The sequence below is a fragment of the Notamacropus eugenii genome, chromosome 1, assembly GCF_028372415.1.
Source record: "Notamacropus eugenii isolate mMacEug1 chromosome 1, mMacEug1.pri_v2, whole genome shotgun sequence".
In the NCBI taxonomy this organism is placed as follows: domain Eukaryota; kingdom Metazoa; phylum Chordata; class Mammalia; order Diprotodontia; family Macropodidae; genus Notamacropus; species Notamacropus eugenii.
The window spans coordinates 530,658,088-530,665,152 of NC_092872.1; the positions used below are offsets into that span (position 1 = coordinate 530,658,088).

At 36.2% G+C, this 7,065-nt stretch overlaps 1 long non-coding RNA gene across 1 annotated transcript; it reads left to right on the plus strand.

Moving 5' to 3' along the window:
* The first annotated feature begins 3,673 nt into the window (after positions 1-3,673).
* On the plus strand, positions 3,674-6,164 carry LOC140520243 (uncharacterized). The gene is made up of 2 exons (XR_011972436.1): positions 3,674-3,790; positions 4,234-6,164. It is a non-coding gene; the product is annotated as an uncharacterized lncRNA (long non-coding RNA).
* The last annotated feature ends 901 nt before the right edge of the window (positions 6,165-7,065 follow it).

The window sequence follows — 7,065 nt, forward strand, 5'->3', positions numbered from 1 at the left end:
TTTAGGACATAATCCTAAGCAGTAGGCAGCTGCTGAAACAAAGTTTATAATCGGTTTTACTTAAGTCTTATTGTCTCTTGTCCTTCAAAAAGGTGGCACTAATTTATAGTCCCACCAACAATGTAATGATTTATTTATTTGTCCAAAGTCTTGCCTAGGTGGCATCTCAAAAACATTATAATCGCTCTTTACCAGCTTTGTGCCCCATACAGTTATTGAATTTTTCCTTACTAAAAGGCTTCAAAAGCTTTGATGACCACATATATGTTTTAGAGAATGTCTTTGTTCAGATATAAATTGGACTAGTGGACCAATGTGTTATTCTTCTACAATCATTCTATCTTCTTTCTCCATTCATTTCCATTGGCTGTTTGGTTGCCTGCAGTACATGAGTGCTGCTTCTACCTAGTATAGGGGTGGGGAACCTGCTACCTGAAGGCCTCAGGGCCACAGGTTCCCACCCCTGAAGTAGAATCCCTGACTCCCTTCAAAGCTCAGCTTAAATACCCCTTTGTACATCAGATTCTGATTCCCCCACTCCCACCCCCTACCCCTTTCCCCTTTGGGTATAGTTCCTGATTCCTCTCCAGAATGGTTGGATTGGTTCACAACTCCACCAGCAATGCATTAGTGTTCCAGTTTCCCCACATCCTCTCCAAAATTTATCATTTTCCTTTTCTGTCATAATAGCCAATCTGACAGGTGTGAGGTGGTACCTCAGAGTTGTTTTGATTTGCGTTTCTCTAATCAGTATTGATTTAGAATGTTTTTCATATGACTATAGACAGCTTTAATTTCTTCATCTGAGAACTACCTGTTCATATCCTTTGACCATTTATTTATTGGGAAATGACTTGTATTCTTATAAATTTGATTCAGTTCTCTATATATTTTAGAAATGAGGGCTTTATCAGAGACACTGGCTGTAAAAATTTCTTCCCAACTTTCTGCTTTGCTTTTTAATCTTGGTTGCGTTGGTTTTGTTTGTACAAAACCTTTTTAATTTAGTGTAATTAAAATTACCCTTTTTACATTTCATAATGTTCTCTATCTTTTGTTTGATCATAAATTCTTCCCTTTTCCATAGATCTGACAAGTAAACTATTCCTTGCTTTCCTAATTTGCTTATGGTATCATCCTTCATGTCTTAATCATGTATCCATTTTGGTCTTATCTTGGTATAGAGTGTGAGATATTGGTCTATGCCTAGTTTCTACCGTACGTACTATTTTCCAGTTTTCCTGGTAGTTTTTTTGAAATAGTGAGTTCTTATCCCAGAAGCTGGAGTCCATAGGTTTATCAAACAGTAGATTATTATAGTCATTTACTACTGTGTCTTGTGTACCTAACCTATTCCACTGATCCACCACTCTATTTCTTAGCTAGTACCAAGTAGTTTTGATGATTGCCTCTTTATAATTTAGTTTGAGACCTGGTGTGGCTAGGTCACCTTCCTCTGCATTCTTTTTCATTAATTCTCTTGATCTTTTGTTCTTCCAGATGAATTTTGTTATTATTTTTTCTAGTTATATAAAATAATTTTTGTTAGTTTGATATTGGCACTGAATAAGTACATTTAGGCTGAATTGTCATTTTTATTATATTAGCTTGGCCTACCCATGAGCAATTGATATTTTTCCAATTGTTTAGTTCTGGCTTTATTTGTGTTAAAAGTGTTTTGTAATTGTGTTCGTATAGTTCCTGAGTTTGTCTAGGCAGATAGGCTTCCAAATATTTTATATTGTCTGCAGTTATTTTAAGTGGAATTTCTCTTTCTGTCTTTTGCTGCTGGGCTTTGTTGGTCACACATAGAAATGTTGGTGCAAAGAGCAATAGTTTTGTTTCTTCATTGTGTATCCTAATTCTATTTCCTTTTTCTTCTCTCATTGCTAAAGTAACATTTCTGGTACAGTATTGAATAATAGTGGTGAGAATGGACATCCTTGTTTCATCCTTGATCTTATTGGGAATACTTCTAGCTTATCCCCATTATATATGATGCTTGATGATGGTTTTAGATAGATAATGCTTATCATTTTAAGAAAAACTTCATTTAGTCCTATGCTCTCTAGTGTCAGAGCCCATTTTTTTAACAGCAACTTTCTCCTGGTGATGCTCAGTGGGTCTGAATAAACAGGTAGGACCAGCCAAGTACAGTGTTGCTAGCATAAGGTCTTCAAAGAATGAGAAGAAATTCCCCAGTGTGTTGGGTGGGTCTTCTATGGAAGGTTTATGGAAATGTGCAGACAAAATAAAGGCTGAAGAGGCCAAGAGGGGCTCTCACTGGCATTGAAGGATGGAGTGATCACATGAAGTTAAATTGTGGATCAAACTGAAGTTGTCAGGAAGCATTTACTAAATACCTGTTATGTGCCAAGCATCTGTGCTAGCTGCTGGGGACACAACAAAAGGCAGAAACAGGAACCCACAGTCTAATGAGGAGGGGGAAAGGAAGGGAACAAGCTTTTATACATCCCCTACTATGAACCATGCACTATACTAAGCATTTTTAAATATTATCTCATTTGATCCTCAGAAAAAACCCTGGGATGTAGGTGCTATTATTTCTCTTACTTTATAGTTGAGGAAACTGAGGCAGACAGAGGTTAAGTGACTTGCCCCAGATCACCCAGCCAATGAGGATCTGAGGTCAGATTTGAACTCAGGTGTTTCCCATTCTAGGACCCTTGCTCTCTCTACTGAGCCACTAGTTATCTGCAATGGGGGTGACAACATGCAAGCAACTATATACAAATAAGATATAGACAAGATAACCAACAAAGAGAAAGCACCAGCATTAAGGGGGACAACAAGAAGGCTTGTAGAAGGTGGGGTTTTAGCTAGGACTTGAGGGAAGCTAGGGAAACCAGGAGGAGGAGGCAGAAATGAGGAGGGAGAGAATTCCAGGTATGAGAGACAGCAAATGGAAATGTTTGGAATTGGGAGATATAGAGCATCATATACAGAGAACCTCAAGGAGGCCAACAGCACTGTATCACAGAGGACATGAGTGTGAAAGAGACGAGACTAGAAAGACAGGGAGGAACCAGATTATGAAGACTTTAAAAGCCAAGCACTATTTTATATTTGATTGAGAAAGTCATGGGAGCTATTGGAGTTTATTAAATAGGGGACACAACATGGTCAGGCTTGTTTATTTAAGAATCAGTTTGACAAGGGGCAGCTAGGTGGTGCAAGAGGAACTGAGTTCAAATTTAGCCTCATACACCAGCTGTGTGACTTTGGGCAAGTCACTTAACCCCATTTGCCTCAAAAAAAAAAAAAAGAATCAGATAGGAGTAGAGGACTGGAATGAGGAGAAACTTGAGGTATGAGGTGAGGAGTACCTGCACCAGACAATGTCAGAGGAAAGAATCAGGTGGATAAAAGAGATGTTTTAGAAGGTAGAATGGATAACACTGTAATGGTGGAGAGAGCTGAAAGATGGGATGATACCCAGGATAACTAGGAGTATCATGGCCCCCTTGGTGATGATAGTGAAGCTCAGAAGAGAGAAGGGCTTGGAAAGAGAATAAGTTCAGTTCTGTATGGGCTGAGTCTTAAGACATTTGTGGGATGTCCGGTTTGAGATAACCAGCAGGCAGTTGGAGCTATGAGACTGGAAGTCAGGAGGGAGCTCAGGGTCTACTAAATCTGAGAATCATTTTCATAGAGATGATAATTGAATCTGTGGGAACTGATGAGATCATCCAGCAAGATGGTATAAAAGGAGAAGAGAGGAGAAGCCTGGACAGAGCACTGGGGGATATATACAGCAGGTGTGACTAAGGTAAAGATCCAGCAAAAGAAATTAAATTAAGGAAGGTCAAACGAGAAGAATTTGGGTTCACTCTTTCAAAAATGTCAATTAATACCCCTGAAGCATTAAAAAAAAAAAAGTGCAGTGTGGGAGGGGAAAAACTGGTTGGATTTGGACTTAAGAAAACCTGGATTCAAACCTTGGCTGAACCACTCAATTGCTATATTCCATCAGGCAAGTCCCAACTCTAGGCCTCCGTTTTCTCATCTGTAAAGTGATGGGGTTGGTCTAAATGACCTCCGAAGGGCTCTCCCAGCTCCAGATCTCTGATCCTATCCATAATCTATTGCAGAGTGGGTATTTTTTCCTTTTAAGTTTGTATCAGTAGATCCTAAATGTCAGATGCTTACTTTATCAAATATTTGTCATCATTTTCACTGAAGTCTTTCCTCTTATACTTTATTGTGGTACAGAGATGACCTATTTCCCTGAAGGATATGCCAGTGAAATCCATACTTTGACAGGAAATGTCAACCAGAAAAAGCTTCCAATGACCCAACAACAGACCGGATGTCTGTCGTCTGATGATCAGCCTCAGTAATTTCGGAGGCCCTCCACACCATGGTGGCTGTACAGTCATTTTTCTGCTGTAGATGTTATCCAGGATGAACTATCAAGTCAGGGGCAGTGGTCTGGGATATCTTCAACAAAATCATGGTTAATTTGCTTTTTATTAGGCAAAATATTTTCATTTTTATATTCTCAAGTAATCTACGTTGTTTCCAAAAGTTGTTTCTGTTTGTTTGATAATTAAAACATTCTCTCCTCTGCTTGAGATAAACATTTTTTTCTTTCAAAAATTTCCGGTGATTTCTCTTATGTTTAGATTGCTGATTCAACTGAAAATGGGGCTTTCTACCATTTTGTTGTTGCATTGCTATTCAACTTAGCCAATCCTTTTTATTAAAAGTTATCTTTAAATATAGGTGTTAAATATTTGTCGGTAGGTAATTTGGCAAATAATTGTGAACAAATGTTGAACATATTTGTCTGTTAGTGATACATAAAAATGCAGAATGGGTTTATGCTGTATAACATTACCTTTATTAGTTATCTCTCATTTTGTTGTTGTGTCGTCTGTTAAAAAGTAGAGATTTTTGAAGTGTTTTCATTGCCAACGCTTACTCTTTATTTTTTTCTTTATTGTCAACATTTCTAAAACTGTTGTTTAGAATGAATGAAAATGGACAAACTTGGTTTCTTCCTGGTTTTGGGGGGAATTACCTTAAGGTTAAGTCATTATCATTCATGGTGTGGTGCCTGTGCTGGCACCTTTTTATGATATTGAGGAAAAACTCTTCCTCTTGTACTTTTGAATGTCTTTTTAAACATTCATAAACAGATGCAGCATTTTACTTAAACAGCTCTGTTTTATGGAATCTTTAACTATTGGTAAGATTATTGATTTTAAAGGACTTTGGTTGTTGGTGTGGTATGATTTAGATTTCCCAATATTGAACCATCCCTCTTCTGTATTTCTGATAACACTCCTACTTGATTGTAATGTCTTTTGGGGGTGGGAGGGAATATTGATGTATTTATGTCACAGCCATTTAGTGTTTTCAAACAAGGATTCATGACATTGGTTTGTAATTTGGTTTTTATCTTTACCTTTGGGAAATTGTGTATTAAAACTATATTTGCCCCATGAGAAGGATTACCATAGAAACTTTGTCTACATTATAGATAACTTGTTCTTTAACAGTTTCAGATAATTTACTTAAGTTTTTGGAATCCAGTGCCTTTTTAAAGGGAAGATCATGAACAATCTGTCTCATTTCTCTTTCTGAAATTGGTTTGTTTAGCATACCTGTGTTCTCTTTTTCCCCTGAGTTGGGTTTTTTTAATATATTTGCAGATATTTATCTTCATTCTCAAATATGGTAACATAGTTTTATGTATAGCAAACCCTGGTATTTTATTTTGTGTTTACTGTGATTTTTTTTCTCAATTTTAGTTTGATAAAGTTGAGTTTTTTATTGCATTTCCTAATTATTATCAATTGTTTTGGTCTTTATTTTTTTTAAAAAACCCATCAATTCTAGGTTGTTTGTCATTTCACTTGATTTTGTCCTCTGTGACTTTCTCTTCTGACCCCAAAATTTCTTCTTTTCTACTTTCCTCTGTGTTGTTTTGTTCCTTTTTTGTTTTCTTTAAATGTAGATTTAATTCATTGTTTCTTTTCCCTTATTATTAAATACTGCTACAAAATACCCTCTGCGTATAGATCATATTGTAATACACAGTATTTATATTGTTATTATTTCTTAAGTAGTCTTATTTTTATAGCTTCTTTTTTAATCCAGACAGTGTTTAATAAATTATTTCTTTTAATTTCCAAAAAGACCTATTTACTTTCCCCCCCATATTATTGCTTCTGGTTTCTAGTTTTATTGAATTACTAAGTTTCACTTTTCTAAATGTATGTGGGACTTCTCTATAATCACTGATATGATCAATTTTTATGAATGTTCCCTATCCACTAAGGAGGCAAAAAAAGTATGATCCCTGCTTTTTTCATTAATTTTTTTTCTATAGATTTATTAAATTCAGTTTCTTAGTGTTCACGTTTGTGGTGTCTTTCTTTGTTATCTTTGTTTCATTACATTCTAATAGTGGTGTGTTGAAATCTTTTATTAATTTCCTTTTAAAAACTGCTTTTCCCTACAAATTTAATTACTTATTATTTGGTGCATAAAGTCATTATGCTATTTTCACTGATATGTTTAGATGTGATAAAATTTCCTGGTCTTTGTCCATTAATGTGTTCTGGTTTAAATTTGACTTGGTTAGTTATCATCAACGTAATTACATATTTTCTCAAACTTAGCTGTTTGAGGATGGATTTAAGTTGACCTTTCAATCTACAATCTGTGATGTATGTATACATACATATATACACATACGTCTGTTTTCTGTCAGCTTGCTTTTCTCCTTATTCCCACCATGCACCTCCCCATTGTGCCAATATCACCTTCAGTGACTCTGGTATTCCATGACAGGTAGCCATGCTATGACTCTAGAAGAGCCTCAGCTTTTGAAAGGCAAGCTTTTGTGTTGGGGGAGCAACTTGGGATTCTAAAATAACTACAGTTTGCCAAAATCAATTCAACCTATTCACCTCCTGCTCTTTTTGAATCCAGCTCATTTTCTGTTGGCAGTATCTATCCAAAGCATATACACTCAGGGGACCAGCCTAATGGACTGTTTATTCAACTACATATCATAGATAGTCAATAAATGTT